This window comes from Hylobates moloch, unplaced genomic scaffold (assembly GCF_009828535.3).
Source record: "Hylobates moloch isolate HMO894 unplaced genomic scaffold, HMol_V3 SCAFFOLD_5, whole genome shotgun sequence".
In the NCBI taxonomy this organism is placed as follows: Eukaryota; Metazoa; Chordata; class Mammalia; order Primates; family Hylobatidae; genus Hylobates; species Hylobates moloch.
In genome coordinates, this window is record NW_026652280.1 from 90,081,942 (window position 1) to 90,102,625 (window position 20,684).

Consider the following 20,684-nt stretch of genomic DNA (forward strand, 5'->3'; position numbering starts at 1 on the left):
ACAAAGAAAAATAAAACCATAACTCCTGGTATCAACAAGACAAAAGGAAAAATATGCCAAGACAAGTATAATAAGAATATTCCTAGGCCTATAAGAAAAAACAAACTAAAAACCTTGAGGAAAAGAAAAAAAAGTAGAATGAACAAAAAACAAGCATAAGATTATGGTTAAGAAGAGAGACTGTTAAGACAAATTGCCTGGTTTCAAATCCCAGCTCTACCACCTATGAATTGGTTGGATGTAGGCAAGTTCCCTATCCTCTCTTTTTGTCCATTTTCTCTCTTTTTTTTTTTTTTTTTTTAGACGGAGTCTCACTCTGTCACCCAGGCTGGAGTGCAGTGGCACCATCTTGGCTGACTGCAAACTCTGCCTCCCAGGTTCACGTGATTCTTCTGCCTCAGCCTCCCAAGTAGCTGGGATTACAGGCATGTGCCACCACACCCAGATAATTTTGTATTTTTAGTAGAGATGGGGTTTCTCCATGTTGGCCAGGCTGGTCTCAAACTCCTGACCTGATGATCTGCCCACCTTGGCTTCCCAAAGTGCTGGGATTACAGGCATGAGCCACCGCGCCTGGCCTTTTTCTCCATTTTCATACCTAAAATGGAAGTGGAAACAGCACGGTCTTGCTGAGAAAGTTAAATGGACAAACCTATGTAATCTACTCAGAACCACACACCTTGCAAGAAGTACTTTTTTTTTCCTTTTTGAGACAGAGTCTAGCTCTATCACCCAGGCTAGAGTGCAGTGGCATGATCTCGGCTCACTGCAACCTCCGCCTCCCAGGTTCAAGTGATTCTCCTGCCTCACTCTCCCAAGTAGCTGGAATTACAGGCACCCACCATCACATCCAGCTAATTTTTGTGTTTTTAGGAGAGATGGGGTTTCACCATGTTGGCCAGGCTGGCCTCCAATTCCTGACCTCAAGTGATCTACCTACCTCAGCCTCCCAAAGTGCTGGGATTACAGGCATGAGCCACTGCACCTGGCCAAGAAGTAATTCTTACTAACCTAAGTGCTGCTGACCTTGCTGTTCTTGAATAGGGAGACACTACTGCAAGGCTGCAACTCTTCCTCAACAGATCATAAAATCCAACATAGTCCTAAACACAATCATGGCAGGATTTTTTTTTAACTTGACATGCAGTTTATCTGACTGGTAAAATATTTGTGTCTAGAAAATATAAAAGAATAAATTAAAAAGATAAAGACAAGTCCATGTTTAAAGTGGGTGAAAGACTTGAACAAGGACCTCAAAAAAGAACCTATCAAGATGGCCTGTGAGCGTATGAAAAGGTCCCCAATTTTATTTGTCATCAGAGAAACATGCAAAATAAATGGACAGCAAAACACCTCTGACACCTGATTGACTAAAATGACAATGGGAGACCGTGCCATGGGGCCGTGGACAAGTGCGTGTACTGCTTGCTGTTCGTAGTGTGAATTGGCACAGCTGCCTGAAAATACTTTGGCAGTGTCTACTATGACCCAGCAGGTCTGCTCGGAAGGAGACACTCCAGAGGAATGAGTGTATATGTGCATCAAAAGATGCATAGCAGGCCAGGCACAGTGGCTCACGCCTGTAATCCCAGGACTTTGGGAGGCTGAGGCAGGTGGGTCACCTGAGGTTGGGAGTTCGAGACCAGCCTGACCAACATGGAGAAACCCTGTCTCTACTGAAAATACAAAATTAGCCAGTCATGTTGGTGCATGCCTGTAATTCCAACTACTCAAGAGGCTGAGGCAGGAGAATGGCTTGAACCCGGGAGGCGGAGGGTGCGGTGAGCCGAGATTGTGCCATTGCACTCTAGCCTAGGCAATAAGAGCGAAACTCCATCTCAAAAAAAAAAAAAAAAAAAGGATGCATAGCAGCCAGGCATGGTGGTCACACCTGTACTGTAATCCCAGCACTTTTCAAGACTAACATGGGAGGATCATTTAGGTCAGGAATTTGAGACCAGCCTAGGCAACATAGCAAGACCCTGCCTCTTAAAAAAATACAAAAATTAGCCATGCATGGTGGCATGTGCTTGTAGTGCCTGCTACTCAGAGGGGCCTGAGGCAGGAGGATCACTTCAACCTGGGTGGTTAGAGGCTGTGGTGAGCCATGATCGCGCCACTGCACTCCAGCCTGGGAGACAGCAAAACCCTGTCTCAAAAATAAATAAATAAATAAATAAATAAAGAGACGCAGCATTCATTCTGTGGCAAAACCAGAAACCATCTGTTATGGACTGATTATTGGTGTCTCCCCACAATTTGTATGTTGAAATCCTACCCCCTAATTTGGTGGCATTAGGAGGTTGGGTCTTTGTTAGGTCATTAGGATTCATTGAGGTCTTAAGAGTGGAGCCCCTGAGAATGGGATTCATGCCCTTAAAAGAGTCCCGAGAGAACTCACTTCTGCTCTCTGCCATGTGTAGGGGACACAGAGAGGAGATGCCGTCTGTGAACCCGGAAGTGGGCCCTCACCAGACGCAGAATTCGCCAGCACCTTGAACTTGGACTTCTCAGCCTCCAGAACTATAAGAAGAAAACTTTTGTTGTTTAAGCCACCCAATCTATGGTATTTAGTCCATCACACCCTGGACAGACTAAAACATCACCCAAAACTCCATCAACAGTGAAATGAAAGAATAAATGAATGAAATACTGATCAGCAATAAAGATGAAGGAATTGTTGCTACATGCAAAAGTGGGAATTAATCTCACTGTTACCATTTCAAGTGAAAGAAGCTTTACACGTTGTACAGGAAAGTACTGTAAAATCACATTTATAGAAGGTTGAGTAATAGGCAAACGTAATCTATAGTGTCGGCAGCTGCTACTTGGGGAGAACACGAGGAAAAGCTCTCGATGCTGAGTGCTCTGTTTCCTGACTTGGGTCTGCTCACATGGTTGTGTTCACTTTGTGAAAATCCATCAAGTCATGCACTTACAATTTATGCATTTTTTATAGCTATGCTAGACTTCAATAAAAGTTGACTTTAGAATAGCAAGGAAAACAGGCCAGGCGCGGTGGCTCACCCCTGTAATCCCAGCACTTTGGGAGGCCGAGGCGGGCGGATCACGAGGTCAGGAGATCGAGACCATCCTGGCTAACATGGTGAAGCCCGGTCTCTACTAAAAATACAAAAAATTAGCCGGGCGTAGTAGCAGGCGCCTGTAGTCCCAGCTACTCGGGAGGCTGAGGCAGGAGAATGGCGTGAACCCAGGAGGCGGAGCTTGCAGTGAGCCCAGATCGCACCATTCTACTCCAGCCTGGGCGACAGAGCCAGACTCTATCTCAAAAAAAAAAGAGAATAGCAAGGAAAACCTTCAAAGAGACCAGCAAAGGAGACCGGCCCTACTCAAGCTTAAATATACCAAGAAGCTGTGATAATTACCAAGTGTGTAACAGGCATAGAAATAGACTGATAGAGCAAGTGACCCATCAGAAATAAAACCAGGTTACTCATTGCCTGCATTCTGTGCTCCAGCCACAATGATCTTCTTTCAAGTTTTCACGACGCCAGGCTCTTTCCTCTGTTTTCCCATTCCCACGATGCCTCCTTGACTGTCTATCTGTCACCCAACTTTTACAGCAAAGCTGAAATACGATCTGTGTGCCAGTGCCATGTGCTGCAGAGCATCTTGTCAACCAGTACATCTTAACTCTCTCAGGCCAGGTGTGGTGGCTCACACCTGTAATCCCAGCACTTTAGGAGGACAAAGCTGAAGGATTGCTCCAGCCTAGGAGTTCAAGACCAGGCTGGGCAACATGGAGAGACCCCTGTCTACAAAAATAATAATAATAATACAACCACAATTAGCCAGACATGGTGGCACATACCTATAGACCCAGCTACTGGGAGGCTGAGATGACAGAATCACCTGAGCCCAGAAGTGGAGGCTCAGTGAGCTGTGGTTGTGTCACTGAAGTTCAGCTTGGGCAACGGGAGTGAGACCCTGTCTCAAAACAATGAAACAACGAAACCTGTTAACTCGCTCCTGCTCACCTGGATCTGCAGCACTTACATGGAGCCTGGCTCTCGGTATGTGCTCAGTATGCTTTTAGCAAAGGCAGGGAGGGAAGGAGGGAGGGAAACAGGGAGGAAATTTAGCGATCATAAATATGCTTTTAAAAATGTATAGAAAGAAGGACTATTCAATGTATGGTGTTGTAGTACAAGCCTAGCAATTTTTGAAAAATATAGCTCTATCTCTAGCCAACTTCTCATAGCAAAATAAATTTCAGATGAATTGAAGATTTAACCAGCCAGATATGGTGGCTTGTTCCTGTAGTCTCAGCCAATTGGGAGGCTGAGACAGCAGGATGGCTTGGGACCAGGAATTTGAGACCAGTCTGGTCAACATAGTAAGACCCCATCTCTAAAACACAAAATTAAAAAAAAAAATTAGCCAGGCATAGTGGCACGTGCCTGTGAGTCCCAGCTACTTGGCAGGTTGAGGCAGGAGGATCACTTGAGCCCAGGAGTTCGAGGCTGCAGTGAGCTGTGATTGTGACACTGCACTCCAGCCTGGGCCACAGAGTGAGACTTCATTTCTGAAAGAAAAAAAAAGGTTTGACAGTTCCTTAGAAAATTAAGCATATCCTTAATATATACAACCTATGTATTTACCCAAAAGAAATGAAAAGCCCATGTTCACACTAAAAGTTGCCCGAATGTTTATAGCAGATTTATTCATAATTGCCAAAACATAGAAACAACCCAGATGAATATCCTTCAGTGAACACTGCTCAGCAATAAAAAGGAACATCTCTGGACACATGCAACAAGGTGGCTGAATTTCAAATACACTGTGCTATGAGAAATAAGGCAGCATCAGGAAGAAGGCTGCTTGCTGAGTGATCTCACTGATAAAATATTCTGAAAAATGCAAAGCGCTCAGCAGGGAAAAGAGATCAGTGGTTGCTAGGGTTTGGGTTGGAGAGAAACTGCAGAAAAGCAGCAGGAGGGAATTTTGGGGGCAATGGAACTGCTTTTTATCTGGATAGTGTGGTGATGACATGGCTGTGCATCTATCAAAACCTGCAAAATAAAAAGAGGGACTCTCACTCCATGTAAGTTGAAAAACAAATTATGAAAATAAAACTTATTCAACTATTAAAATATCAATTAATGTCTTCTAAACAATCAAGACAATCGACAAATATCTCAAAAATATCTTTATTTGTTGATAATTCAAGATGATGAAATAAAATCAAAACTATATATTTCCTTTTCTGCAAACAGAGGAGCAAAGACAGATGCACCTCAGCGTCTTCCAGGACGTGAGAATAGGGGAGCCCACGGGACTGGGTGATGGTGTAAAAAGTTGCAAGCGGCCAGGCGCAGTGGCTCACGTCTGTAATCCCAGCACTTTGGGAGGCCGAGGCAGGCAGATCCCTTGAAACCAGGAGTTCAAGACCAGCCTGGCCAACATGGTGAAACCGCGTCTCTACTAAAAATACAGAAATTACCTGGGCATGGTGGCAGGTGCCTGTAATCCCAGCTACTTGGGACGCTGAGTCAGGAGAATAGTTTGAACCTGGGAGGTGGAGGTCGCAGTGAGCCGAGATCGTGCCATTGCACTCCAGCCTGGGTGACAAGAGTGAAACTCCATCTCACACACACACACAAAAGTTGCAAGCAAGGTGACTGCAGCATGGCCACAGGTGTCAAAGGGAAAAGTGTAGGAATCCAGGAAACCCAATTCTAGGTTATCCTAAGGACATAATCACATCATCGCCAAGAGATTTGTGCCTGAAGGAGATCACCTGTACGTAGGCTGATAACCTCCCCAGTCTGGAAAGTATTAATAGCTGTGATGGTTGATTTTGGCTGTCCACTTGACTGGGTGAAGGGATGACCATATGGCCGGTAAAGCATTCTCTCTGGGTGTGGCCTGTGAGAGTGTTTCCAGAAGAGATTGGCATTTGAATCCAGGGACTGAGTAAGAAGATCCACCCTCACTCAACGTGAGCAGGCGTCATCCAATCAGCTGGGGGCCCAGATAGAACAGAAAGGCAAAGGAAGGGCACATTTGCTGTCTCTTCTGGACCTGGGACACCCGTCTTCTCCTGGCCTTGGGTATCAGAGCTCCAGGTTCTCAGGCCTTTGGCCTCAGACTGAGAGCAACACTATTGCCCCCCTGGTTCTGAGGCCTTTGGCTTGGGGTGAGCCATGCTATCGGCTTCCCTGGTTCTCCCGCTTGCATAGGAGGTCCTGAGACTTCTCAGCCTCCATCATTGTCTAAGCCAATTCCCATAACAAAGCTCCTCTCTGGCTCTCATGCTTGCTAACTCTCTCATTCTCTCTCTTTCTCCGTGTGTGTGTGTGTGTGTGTGTGTGTGTGTGTGTGTGTGTAAATGTACACTGTTGGTGCTGTCTCTCTGGAGAACGCTGCTGACTAATATAGCACCCAAAAGCCTGTCAAAGTGCTGTGAATGAACAAATCATGCCATCCTCATGGCAACAGAGTGAATGCACTATTACTACACAACATGTGGATGGATCTCAAAAATGGATTAATCTCACAAATATAAGTGCTCAGCACAAATAAAATGTAACACGGGAAAACAAGAGAATACTATGCAGCTGACGCAAATGGGGACGTAGATCTAAATTTACAGACACAAAAAAGAGGACCCCGATCCCTCACTGAGTGGCAGAAGTACAGAACATCGCACACAGTCCTGTTTATGAAAAAACATGCACAGCATCGCACACAGTCCTGCTTATGAAAAAGCACGCACGGTTGTACTTTCCATGCATGTGCGTGCGGGTAGGGAGCTGTGCTGCCGGACATTGTCCACCCAAATATTACCATGATGTGCACAGTCTTAAAGCTGCCAGAGATGAGCACAATGCATTGGGGTTTAGAAATATTTTTGCTGTTGCAGGGATGCTATTGCCAAACACAGTTGGATGTGCCTGGCACAGTAAACATTTGTTTGATCAACCAAGGGCCATTTCCAAAACGGTGGTGTTTCCGTCAGTAGTCCGTGAGCGGCTGACTCCCCACCGCCCGGTGTGTGCACACCTTCCCCTTACATACCTTCAGACGCATCCTGGGTCTCCACGTTCTCACGCCTACTTTGAGCACCCTTCGGTGGGCCCCCCAAAACATTGGGGTCACCCAGCTCTGTCCCTGACCTTCTCCCTTCTCGCAGTTCCCAGTTTTCATAGGTGGCCTTGTCCATAGCCACGTCTGCTCTGCAGCCTCTGCTGAGTGCCCCACTTGGACGTCCACGTCTGGTCACCTCACTAGGACTTCAGTCTCAGCACATCTGAAAGGGAGCTCAACATTCCACAGCGCTTGTTTCCCTCCAGGCTCCCTGCTGGGGGCAGGGGTAGCAGTACTGTCACCTTAGTGCCCTAAGCTAGGACCCCAGAGGTATCCTGGACCCCTGTTGCTCCCCCACCAGCTCTCACATCTCCAAGCCCTGCAGAATCAGCCTCCTCCATCTGCCTTGGGTCCCACGTGTCTCTCCATCTATCCTGCTGGGGCCTGCCATCATCCATCTGTTGCTGATTTTGAATCTCCTTCAGCCCCTATGCCTGCCTCATTCACCAGCCCTGGAGCTCTTGGCCTGGCCTCAACCTGCACCTGGCTTTCACTCCTGTCTGGCTTCCATCCCTTCCGCGTCAGATCCAAACCCCTCCTCTGGGTAAACGGCCCCTTGGAGGTGCCAACCTTCTCACCTGGCTCCTTCCTCATCCCCTCTTAAGACTGGTTCGCACATCCACTCCCTTCGGAGAACTTCCCAGTTCTCCTGGCTCCACTGTTGCCCTGCCCAGGATCCGAGATCCTACCCTCAGCTGCACTTGCTTCTCCTCAGGGGGAGGGGCTGTATTTTACCTGCCTTGTTGTTTCCTGAGCCCAGCAACCCTCCACATTTGCAGAGTGGAGCCAATAAAGGTTGAGACTGAGGCCCGGTTTCCAAACCAGTTCCACGAAAGAAATGTGGCAGAGCTGCTCCTGGGGCGAGTTACGCACATGCAGGCCTCTGGGCTCAGAATCCAGCACAGAAAGGAGGTGCAGGCTGCCTGCTTTCTGGACGAAAACCAGGCCCTGACAGATGCTGCACCGCGTGCATCTGGCCAAATGCACACTGCTACGATGCGCTCTGTGAAAATGCTCTTAAGGGGCACAGTGATTGAATTTATCCCAAGGTCCAAAGTTTATTTTCGTTAGAAGAATCAACTTTGCTCAGGCGCGGTGGCTCACGCCTGTAATCCCAGCACTTTGGGAGGCCGAGGCAGGTGGATCACTTGAGGTCAAGGGTCAGAGGCCAGCCTGGCCAACATGGTGAAACCTCATCTCTACTAAAAATACAAAAATTAGCCGGGCATGGTGGTGTGCACCTATAATCCCAGCTACTCAGGAGGCTGATGCACGAGAATGGCTTGAACCCAGGAGGCAGATGGGCGACAGAAGAAGACTGTCTCAAAAAGAAAAAGAAAAAAATCAACTTCTATGCGTTCACTTCTCTGAGCGCAATGTGGGACTTTTTTAAGTAAATGATCGATAAAGCCATGAATCGGGTCTACTGCTGCTGTCTGGGAAGGATATGGAGCCACTTGGTCAGTTTCCCACTTTTAAAAAGGCCTCCCTTTGCCCTTCCCTGGGTCACAGTTAAGGAAATTAATTCTAAATGGAATAGGTAATATAAAAGTCAAAAGAAAATGGCAAATGGTAAATTATTGGACTTTTTTTGACAAGAGACCGAAGGCCTTCTCCCCGGGACAGCCTCCCCTAAGCATCTCATTCCTTATACGAATCTACCCTGAGGCCAAATGTAAAGTGTACCAAGGGGATCATTTTGTTGGAGACGATTACATTCATTTCTTTGGAGTGCAGGATGCAGAGTACATAACTACAGGGTTTAGATAGGGTTTGCTCTATTATAACAAAACAGGGTGCTGCCTCTACTCAGTCCATCCCTCCCTCTCTGGCTGGGTTTCGGGGATCTGAGGCAGGAGGCCATTTCCAGGCTATGCAGACTGGAGCCAGCAGGGACCCCCGGAACCCCAGGTCCCACTCCCTCCTCCTCTAAGCTTGGCCACAGCCTCCACTCTTCCCCCCAGAAACTGTCTCCCTTGGGGTCCCATAACCACCCACCCCACTACCCAGGGCAGGCCCCTGCCCTAGAGGCCCGCTCTAATAGATAAACCAGAGCTAGTGCAGTTCGCAGGATTGGGCAGTCGGGCAGAATGGGAACCCCCAGCTTGGCAGCCGTGCAGTCCTCACTCCCAGCATCTCCCAGGCTTGAGTCATTTGCAAACCACCATCAGTTCTTCCTCATCTGCCTGGTCCCTGCTGTCACCTGGTGGTCTGCCTACTGCCCTGTTGTTCCCTGGGTGGTCTGGGCTCCCCTCAGAATGAGCTCATGCACCTCGGGGAGCTGTGCCCTGGGAAAGGCCGCCTGCACAGCTCCCTCAGCCCCTGGCTCTTCCTCTGCCAATTTCCTCTACTAAAGTGAGGTGGGAACCAGCCGTCGGCTGTTTCTATGGCAGTGGAAGTTCAGAGGCTGGCAGGGGCTGCATGAGAGGGCACAGTTGCATCACCAGGCGTCTCCTTCATTGTCCCACCACAGCGTCCCAAGTTCCACCAAACGTCCCTGGAGATAGTGCAGACGTTGGAAACAATCCAGGGCTGCAACTAGGATGCCAGAGAGTCAGGCTTTCCCATGTTCATTCTCACTGCACTATTATTATAATTCCATTACTATCGATTGATTATTAACTAATACTTACATTCTTCATTGTTATTATGAAAATAACAGCATAATAGGTTAACCGATGTTTGTCAAGACAGACTCTAAAAATAAAAAGAGCAACCTCCCCTCTGTCAGTCCATGCCCCTCTCTCCACGCCCAGTTCTATCCCAGCTGCCTCTGCAAAGTGGGAGTGGGTCCAAGGCCGGGTTTTGGGAGGAGGAGGAGGGAGGAGGAGGAGGGTGGAAGAGTAGGAAGGAAGAGGGAGGAGGAGGAGGCTGAGCCAGGCTTCCTAGATTCCAGAATCTCTCTGATTTGTGTTCCGCACAACATCGGTGGATGCGAGTCGTGCCCCTGTGACTTTTTGGACTTTAAAACCATCCCACCCTCACACTCTCCACAGAACAAACAGAACATCGTGCTGTCCTTGTGTTTTTGGCCAGACAGGCCAGCAGAAGAATTCATTTCACACGTTTGGAACGCTGAGAATGGGAACGGCCTCATGGAGAGGCTGGCCAGGGGTAGGGGGTGGGGGGTGGGGGGTGGGTGGAGGAGAGCTGGGAGCTGGCCTTGACTGTGTGGGGACATGGCACATGGAGCCCTGGAGCCCTGGTCCCCTCTCTGCCAATTGTACCATCTCTATGATGCTGAGGGGCTTACTTGGACATGCTGAGTCCCAGATTCCTTGTTAAATAGGGACAACAGGCTGGGCGCAGTGGCTGATGCCTGTAATTCCAGCACTTTGGGAGGCCAAGGGGGGCAGATCAGTTGAGGTCAAAAGTTTGAGACCGGCCTGGCTAACATGGGGAAACCCTGTCTCTATTAAAAATACAAAAATTAGCCAGGCGTGGCGGTGCATGCCTGTAATCCCAGCTACTTGGGAGGCTGAGGCAGGAGAATCACTTGAGCCCGGGAGGCGGAGGTTGCAGTGAGCCAAGATTGCGCAATTGCACTCCAGCCTGGGTGGCAGAGCAAGACTCTGTCTAAAAAAAAAAAAAAAAAAAAAAAAAAAAAAAAAAAAAAAAAAAAAGCATGTCTTCACTGGGTCTTATGAAATGAGGGTGAATGAAATCTCACATAGAGTGAGGCTTGGCACAGAGCCTGCCATGTAATAGATCCTCAGCAAATGTCAGCTATTGCTGTTATGACAACTGGTTGAGAGAATTGCAGGTATTGCACCTGGAAATAGAAGGCTGGAGGTGGCATTAGGGCTGCCATCGAGATCACTGAGAACAATGGCCCGTGAAGGTTGGATTAGACTTTGCATGGCTCTTGTTGGGACAAAAGTAACATCAATGGAACTTTAAAGTGATGATTCGGGTTTAATACAAAGAACTGGCCAGGCCACGAGGTCAGTGGCCCGAGCTGCATTGCATTCGGGGTGCACTTTCAGATTCAAGAATTTTGGGTGGCTTGTAAGGAGGGGTTAAGGCATTTAAGACTCATTTTAAAAGAATTTCAGAAATCTGAGAACAAGAGTAAAAAGTCTTGCATTTCCTACAATGCCTCTACAGCATGCAACTGCTGTCTGCCCTGCCGTATATCCTCTCCCAGTTGCTGTGGTCACTCTTGGGTGCCTGCTGGATGGCCCCTCTGTCCACACCCTTTGTACACACAGCAAGCTGCACCTGCTCTCCTGCACATGGCAAGGCCTGTTTCAACCAAAATTCTTTCTTGAAGACAGCACCTTTACTATGCCCACTGTTGTAGCAACAGTTCATCTTACTACGTGCTGGACAAAAGATCAAAAGTTGGAGGCGGTGCCTCCATGGAGAGGTTTCCCACCCTGTGGGCTGCCGGGGCACACTCCTTAGGTGCCCCCAGTCAGGCTCCCGCAGGAACACCCTGGGTTGTCTCACATGGAGAACCATGTGGCTGGTGAGAAGCGTACAGGCCGAGGTGAAACATGACCGCTGACCAGCGTGGAGGCTGCAGTGGGGATCCCTGTGTTGGCTGCAGGGCTGAATGAAAGAACAAGAGAGGTTTCGGCTGAACTCTTGGAAAATACAGAGAGCCTCCTAACCCTCCTTAGTTAGGAGTGATTAACACTCTATTAAAGAAGCCTTTGTGTTCTAGGCCCTGGCATTAACGGTTAATTGGCCCAATAATAACTTAATTAGGAACGCACATTACAGAGAATTATAACCAGGGCCTTTCACGGAGTGGTTTGTCCCCGGCTCCTCTCCATGTATTTCCTGAGAGCCTTTTAATGCAAGGGATGTACAGACTGGCAGACCAAGAGATGCCCGTCCTTTGCTGTTGCAAAGAGCTCAAAGGGAACAAGAATGGGGCCTCCATAAAGGTGGGATAAAGATGCAGAGACAATTTTGAATAGGCAATTGATAATTTTAATAACAGCTAAATATAGATTACTTGCATGTCTGAACTTTTTTATTGTTGGTTTTATTTTATTTTTGAGACAGAGTTTCACTCTTGTTTCCCAGGCTGGAGTGCAATGGTGCGATCTCAGCACACTGCAACCTCCGCCTCCCAGGTTCAAGTGATTCTCCTGCCTCAGCCTCCTGAGTAACTGGGTTTACAGGCATGCACCACCATGCCTGGCTAATTTTGTATTTTTAGTAGAGATGGGATTTCACCATGTTGGTCAGGCTGGTCTCCAACTCCTGACCTCAGGTGATCCACCCGCCTCAGCCTCCCAAAGTGCTGGGATTACAGGTGTGAGCCACTGGGCCTGGCCTGGTTTTATTTTTAATTCTATAATGACAGCTTAGATTGCTTCATAGGCTTCTGTGGGTATGAGTTTCTGTTGTCACATGTGTGTGTGTTTTTTGTTTGTTTGTTTGTTTGTTTGTTTTTGAGAGGGAGTTTCACTCTGTTGCCCAGGCTGGAGTGCAGTGGTATGCAGCCTCTGCCTCCTGGGTTCAAGCAACTCCCCTGCCTCAGCCTCCCGAGTAGCTGGGGTTACAGGCATATGCCACCACACCTGACTAATTTTTGTATTTTCAGTAGAGATGGGATTTTGCTATGTTGGCCAGGCTGGTCATGAACTCCTGACCTCAAGCAATCCGCCCACCTTGGCCTCCCAAAGTGCTGAGATTACAGACATGAGCCACCGTTCCCAGCCACATGTGTTCTTAAAAATAGCAAATTAACCTGAAGGCAGGGGTAAAAAATGAAAGCAACTAGGTGGATCTGGCCTTTTGTGGGGCTTCAGAATCTTCTTACCAAGTGTCAGGGAGAACAGGTACTCCCTCTCTTGAGTTGGGTCCTGTTGTGTGACGCAGAAGAGGCCATGTGTGCATCTCACCGTGGCAACATGAGGTCAGGACTGAAGAAATTTCCACTCGGAACTCTGACTTGCTTCTGAAGGCTTCGTTCCAGCACCCTGGCAGCCTTATTCTCTGTGTCTTGGGATTAATAACTACCAAAATTTCTGTAAAACAGTCTGCAAAGCAAATTGTGGTAAAGTGCTGATGATAATTAGGCAAGGAAGGCTAGGAGCTCATTAAATCACAGTGGCTTGATAGATAGGGCCTGGGTGCCCATTAAAGCTCTGCGCACTGTTAGCCAAACTCTAATGCTCATCTGAAGATGTGAGTTTGAAACCTGTTTACTGCACAGAGGGACCTGTCTGCAGGGTCAGATGGCCTGTGGGGCTGCTGTTGGCCCAGTTGCGGATGGCAGGGTCCTCGGGGATTCTGCTGTGATTTTCACAGTAGAGACCCCATCCCCATCCCGCACCAGCAAAGCAGCCTGCCTGGGCTCTCAAAGGGGAGCTAGATCAGTTGTAGATCAGAGGGAAGAATGTTGCAGGCTAACTGGAGAGCAAACCCTCAGAAGAGGAGAGGGGAGTAGTGCTGCAGGCAGCCAGAGGAGACCTGTCTCAGCCAGTATGGGCCGAGTTATGCTGTGGTAACAAACATCCCCCCACTCCAGGTGGCTTAGCACAACAACGTGACTTCTCACGTCATTTATTTTTCACTGTGGGCAGCTGACCCTCCAGAGCAACTGTCCTCCATGCACTTCCAAATTGTCACCACAAAGGAAGAGTGGGCGATGGGAATCACCCACCAGCTCTTAAATGCTCCCTCCTGGAAGTGGCACACCCCCTGCCATTCATACCCCATTGGCCAAGGAAAGCAACCAGCCAGGCCTAACTCAAGGAGGCAGGAAAAGGTCATATTCCTTCTGTGTTCAGGAAGGGAAGGAGAAGCAGAGCTAGGATTGACCGGCCTCAGCAGTGTTTACCACAAGGCCATGTTTTATGTAGAAATGCAGGGTCAGCTTTCCTGGGGTCAGGGCCTTCACCAGTGGCTCCTGTCATTGAAGGGATTATACCCATGCAGGTAATGCCCCCTCCCTAAGAGCACACAGCCAGCCTCCCTCCTGTATCAAGAAGAAAGAGGATATTAAAGCCACACACACACACACACACGCGTCAAGTACTAGTGTTGGACTCTATAGTGTTGAAATGCTCGGGCTTCAAGTTAAACAGAACTGAATTTGAGTCCTGACTGTCACCCACTAGGGTGTGATTTTGGACAAGTAACTTAATCTTCTGAGCCTCTATTTTCTCATTTTTGAAATGGGGATCATAGTGATAAACATCTCATTAGATTATGGTGAGAATGAAATAAGATAATTTAAATGAAATGCTCATAAAAAGTGCTCTGAATGGTGAGCTATTCGCAGCTATCACCATTGTCATTATTCCTGATATAAATTACATTCTACTCACTAACATTCACAGCAGTTCAAGCCCAAAAATCAAAATGAAGCAAGATCTGAAGAATTACTGTAGCAGCCGCAAAATACTAGTTCCAGCTTGGTTTCTAAAGCCCTCGTTACTTATTCAGCAGAATCTCAACTTCTCTTTTTATTTATTTTCATGCAGTGCACTGGATTGCATTATTGTTCAGCAAATATCGACTCTACTTCCCAACCCCACCCTGCCACTCCACCATGGGTGAAGTTTACTCCTTCGCCCCATTGATGTTGGCTTGGCCAGTGATATGACTTGCTTTGGCCAACAGAATCTGGATGGGACTGATCCCCCTGACCTGGTGGTGAGGAACACAGTGGAGGTGCCCACCAGCCCTCACTTACTCCTGATCTCCACCCTGAGCAGAACAGACCCCAGAGATGGCTGCTCCTTCATCCTCAGTCTCAGAATGAGAGACTGTTAGAAATGCTTGTTTCCTGGTGCCACAAAGAAATCGCACTTGAACACAAATTTAATTCTCTCAGTAAGGCAGTTTTTACTTTCTGCAGAAAGGGTGCTCATCACAGATGGAACAATGGCAAGAGCACACCTGAACAAAGGAGAGAAGCAATTTTTATCCCTTATGCAGTTTGTGCCTGCTACTGTGTCCTGTCTCCATTGGCTAGAGCTGGACTGCACAATCTAAACTAAAACCCCACTGGCTAATAATTTTAAAACTTTTCTAAATAGGTAAAAGCAATGGAAAACAGAGGAAAAGAGGAAGTTGCTTACGAAAGGACTTAGAAAAGTAATAACATTCCCAAATAAGGAAGGGGCATAGGCCACGACCTGGGACATTCCTGTAAGCACATCTAGCACAAATATTTTGGTGAAAGTACAAGGACATAGAATGTACTACATGCCTGTGAGCATGTCTAACAGCTACATAGGATAGGGCTTAACAAAGAGTTATTAGCACAAAGTAAGGAGGCTTGCAGGAAGTTAGTCTTTAAAATAAACTATTATTTGTTAACACTTATGATTTGTTCTTTAATAAGAAGGGCAACCTTAAAGAGGAACTTTTACTTTCTACAGAGACCCATGGAGGGGTCTTCTGAGCAGCGCTTCTGACCACATCCTAGATCCCAGCCCAGCGAAGCCCACTGGGTCTCATAAAAAACACGTGCTTGTAATCAGAAGACGTTAAGGTTTTGGAGTTGTTTGTTACCACAGCAAAAGCTGACTAATACCCTTAGAATAGGAAAAGTACTTTCTCTGATCACAGATTGTCTGCCAACTACATTCAGCTGCAGCATTAAAGAAGAGACAGGCACACGCTATTTTATTTAGCTTCACTTTATTGCATTTTTTGCAAATTGAAGGTTTGTGGCAATTGTGTATCAAGCAAGTGAATCAGTGGCATTTTTCCAATAATATGAGCTTGATTTGTGGTTTTTTGTCACATTTTGGTAAATATTGCCATATTTCAAACCTTTCTGTTATGAATAGTTCTGTGATGGTGATCTGTGATTGGCAATCTTTGTTGTTACTGTTGCAGTTGTTTTAGGGCAACATCAACCAATCAATAAATGCTGAGTGTGTTCTGACCAATCCACCAACTGGCCATTCCCCTCTCTCCCTCTCCTCAGGCCTCCCCATTCCCTGAGACACAGCAGTATTGAAATTAGGCCAATTAATGACCCTACAATGGCCTCTAGGTGCCAAGTGAAAGGAAGAGTCACATGCCTCCCATTTTAAATCAAAAGCTAGAAACAATTAAGCTTAGTGAGGAAGGCAGGTTGAGAGGGGCTGAAAGCTAGGCCTCTTGTGCTAAACAGTGAGCCAAGCTGTGAATACAACGGAAAAGATCTTGAAGGAAATTAGAGTCCTACTCCAGTAAAAACACGAAGGAGAAGAAGTCAAAACAGGCTTATTGCTGATATAGAGAAAGTTTGAATGGTCTGCATAGATCAAACCAGCCACAACAGCCCCATAAGCCAAAGCCTGACCCAGAGCAAGGCCCTAACTCTATGAAAATTGAGAGAGGTGAGGAGGCTGCAGAAAAAAAAAAAAAGTTGGAAACTAGAAGAGGTTGGTTGATGAGATTTAAGGAAAGAAGCCATTTCTATAACATAAAAGTGCGAGGTGAAGCAGCAAGTGCTGATGGAGAAGCTGCAGCAAGTTCTCCAGAAGATCTAGCTGAGATCATCGATGAAGGTGGCTACACTCAGATTTTCAATGTAGACAAAACAGCTTCCTCTTGGAAAAACATGCCATCTAGGACTTTCACAGCTAGAAGAGAAGCCAATGCCTGCTTCAAAGCTTCAAACAACCGGCTGATTCTCTTGTGAGGGGCGAATGCAGCTGGTGACTTTGAGTTGAAGCCAGTGCTCGTTTGCCATTCTGAAAATCCTAGGGCCCTTAAGAATGATGCTAAACTAAATCTACTCTGCCTGTGCTCTACAAATGGAACAGCAAAGCCTGGATGACAGCACATCTTTTTACTGTTTACAGCATGGTTTACTGGGCTTTTTTTTTCGAGACAGAGTCTCTGTCACCCAGACTGTAGTGCAGTGGTGCAATCATAGTTCACTGTAGCCTCAACCTCCCAAGCTCAGGTGATCCTCCCACCTCAGCCTCCCCAGTAGCTGGGAATACAGGTGTGTACCACCACGCGCAGCTAATTTTTGTAATTTTTGTAGAGGAGGGTTTTGCGGTGTTGCCCAGCTGGTCTTGAACTTCTGAGCCCAAGTGATCTGCCCACCTCAGCCTCCCAAAGTGCTGGGATCACAGGCATGAGCCACTGTGCTCAACCTACTGAACATTTTAAGTTCACTTTTGAGATCTGCTGTTCAGAAAAAAAGATTCTTTTCAAAATATTACTGTTCATTGACAATGCACCTGGTCATCCAAGAGCTCTGATGGAGATGTACAAGGAGATTAATGTTGTTTACATGCCTGCTAACACAACATCCACTTGCAGCCTATGGATCAAAGAGTCATTTGTACTTTCAAGTCTTGTTTGTTTGTTGTTTTTTTTTTGAGACAGAGTCTTGCTCTGTGCCAAGCTGGAGTGCAGTGGTGCAATCTCGGCTCACTGCAAGCTCCACCTCCTGGGTTCAAGCTATTCCCCTGCCTCAGTCTCCTGAGTAGCTGGGACTACAGATGTGCGCCACCACGCCTGGCTAATTTTTTGTATTTTAGTAGAGATGGGATTTCACCATGTTATCCAGGATGGTCTTGATCTTCTGACCTCGTGATCCACCTGCCTCAGCCTGCCAAAGTGCTGAGATAACAGGCGTGTGCCACCATGCCTGGCTTCAAGTCTTGTTTTTTAAGAAATAAACCTTGCAAAGCTATTGCTGCCAGAGATAGTGATTTCTGTGATGGATCTGAGCAAAGTCAATTGAAAACCCTCTGGAAAGAATTCACCATTCTAAATGCCAGTAAAAAAATGTATGATTCATGGGAGGAAGTCAAAATAATCGACAAAATATCAACAATAGGAGTTGGGAAGAAGTTGATTTCAACCCTCATGGATGACTTTGAGGGATTAAAGCCTTCAGTGGAGGAAGCAACTGCAAATGTGGTGGAAATAGCAAGAGAACTGAAATTAGAAGTGGAGCCTGAAGATGGGAGTGATTTGCTGCAATCTCATGAGAAAACTTGAACAGATGAGGAGTTGCTTCTTATGGATGGACAAAGAAAGCGGTTTCTCGAGACAGAATCTACTCCTGGCAAAGATGCTGTGAACATTGTTGAAATCACAACAAAGGATTGAGAATATTCCATAAACATAGTTGCTTAAGCAGTGACAGGGTTTGAGAGGATTGACTCCAATTTTGAAAGTTCTACTGTGGGTAAAATGCTATCAAACAGCATCATAACCTACAGAAAAATCATTCATGAAAAGAAGAATCAACTGATGCAGTAAAATTCACTGTTGGCCAGGCATGGTGGCTCAAGCCTGTAATCCCAGCACTTCGGGAGGCTTAGGCGGGCGGATCACAAGGTCAAGAGATGGAGACCATCCTGGCCAACATGGTGAAACCCCATCTCTACTATAAATACAAAAATTAGCCGGGAATGGTGGCGTGCTAGTACCAGCTACTGGAGAGGCGGAGGCAGGAGAATTGCTTGAACCCGGGAGGTGGAGATTGCAATGAGCCAAGATTGTGCCAGTGCACTCCAGCCTGGCGACAGAGTGAGACTCCGTCTCAAAAAAAAAAAAAAGAAAATTGTTGTCTTATTTCAAGAAACCGCCACAGCCACTCCAGCCTTCAGCAACCACCACCCTAATCAGTCAGTAGCCACCAACATCAAGGCAAGATCCTCCACCAGCGAAAAATTCCAACTGGGTGAAGGCTCAGATGATCCTTAGCTTTTTTTTTTTTTTTTTTTAGCAATAAAGTATTTTTAAGGTATGTACATTTTTTAAGACATACTGCTATTGCACACTTAATAGACAATATTATGGTATAAATAAAACTTTTTTTTTTGAGACAGTCTCACTGTGTCAGCAAGGCTGGGGTGCAGTGGCGTGATCTCAGTTCACTGCAACCTCCATCTCCTGGGTTCAAGTGATTCTCCTGCCTCAGCCTCCCAAGTAGCTGGATGCCCATCACCACGCCTGGCTAATTTTTGTATTTTTAGTAGAGACGGGGTTTCACCAAGTTGGCCAGGCTGGTCTCAAACTCTTGACCACAAGTGATCCTCCCACCTCTGCCTCTCAAAGTGCTGGGATTGCAGGCATGAGCCACCATGCCCAGCTGTAAATATAACTTTGATATGCAACGGGGCACCGAAAAATTTGTGCGATTTGCATTATTTCAATACTTGCTTTAGTGTGGTGGGCCAGAAGCAAACCCATGACATCTCCATGGTATGCCTGTGGGTAGCTAATGGAGAAAGGTGTCTCCAATAGGTTGTATATTGAAAAGTGATTAGCTGGAAAAGATTTTTGCTAATGTATATTTGTTCATAATGACGTGCATGCATACATACATGTGTACACACACAAAAAGAAACTCACCTGCAAAAACATATTTTAAAAAGTTAACACTATTTGCCTCTTAGTACTGGGCATTATGGGTGATTATCCACAAATACTGTTTTGAATTCTTTTAAAACCATGACATTATTCCACAGATGATAAAAGAACCCCAAACATCGGAAGTCAGATGCCCAATGATAAAAAGTCCTTCTCCCATTCTAACCCCATTCTCGCTCTTTGGGGACAATAGTTTCTTCGTATGGTTCTAGAAATATTCTCTCTATAGCCATATTTTCTTTTCTTTTTTTTTTTTTTTTTTTTTTTGAGACAGAGTCTCACTGTGTTCCCCAGGCTGGAGTGCAGTGGCACGATCTTGGCTCACTACAACTTAATCCTCCCAGGTTCAATTCATTCTCCTGCCTCAGCCTCCTGAGTAGCTGGGATTACAGGAGTCTACCACCACACCTAACTAATTTTTGTATTTTTAGTAGAGATGGAGTTTTAACATGTCAGCCAGGCTGGTCTTGAACTCTTGACCTCAAGAGATCCGCCCATCTTGGCCTCCCAAAGTGCTGGGATTATAGGCGTGAGCCACCGTGTCTGGTCTGTATTTTCAAGTAAGTCCAATTCACCAACTAACCATGAGTAAGGTTTATCAAATCTCTGAGTAAAAAAAACCATAATGATCTAAAATAATATTCTAAGCAGGACAAATTCTTCATGTATTATGCAGGGCTAATCTGTTTCTCATTAAAATTATGGATTAAAATTTAATCCTCCCACTTTTAGAAACAAGAAAATACAGTCTTTGTACTCTATTTATTTGTTTACCTAGTTGAAAGGTATATATTTAGCTTTGAAAGAGAAATCTTAATGCAATAATTCAGGATTATATATGATGTCATGGGATCACTTTTCAAATCTTTATGAAAGGATTTTAAAGAAAGGAAAAAATTTCATCAAGATTCCGGGTCAGTTCTCCAGAACTCCCAGACCTACCCTGCAGATTCAGAATTCTTCCATGTTAGCAGAATTGGCAGTGAAGATCTGAAACCATGTGAATGGAAAGCAAATAAATTAGCATAGTAGCTTTTCTGGAAGTTTACTGTGGGTTCATTTCTATGATGTAAATATGTTATTCGTGGGTACAGCCAAGGGGAAAAAGTTAAATAGAATTTGACTCTGCAGCAATCCACATAGGAAGCAGTCCTGTGAAAATAGATGGGAAAGAGGAAGCTTCCCAAAAAGACGTACTTTTTTTCTAGTGAAGGGTCTCTCCTGGTTTAAAAGATCTAAGGTATCGAAACTGATTACTATTTCTGTGG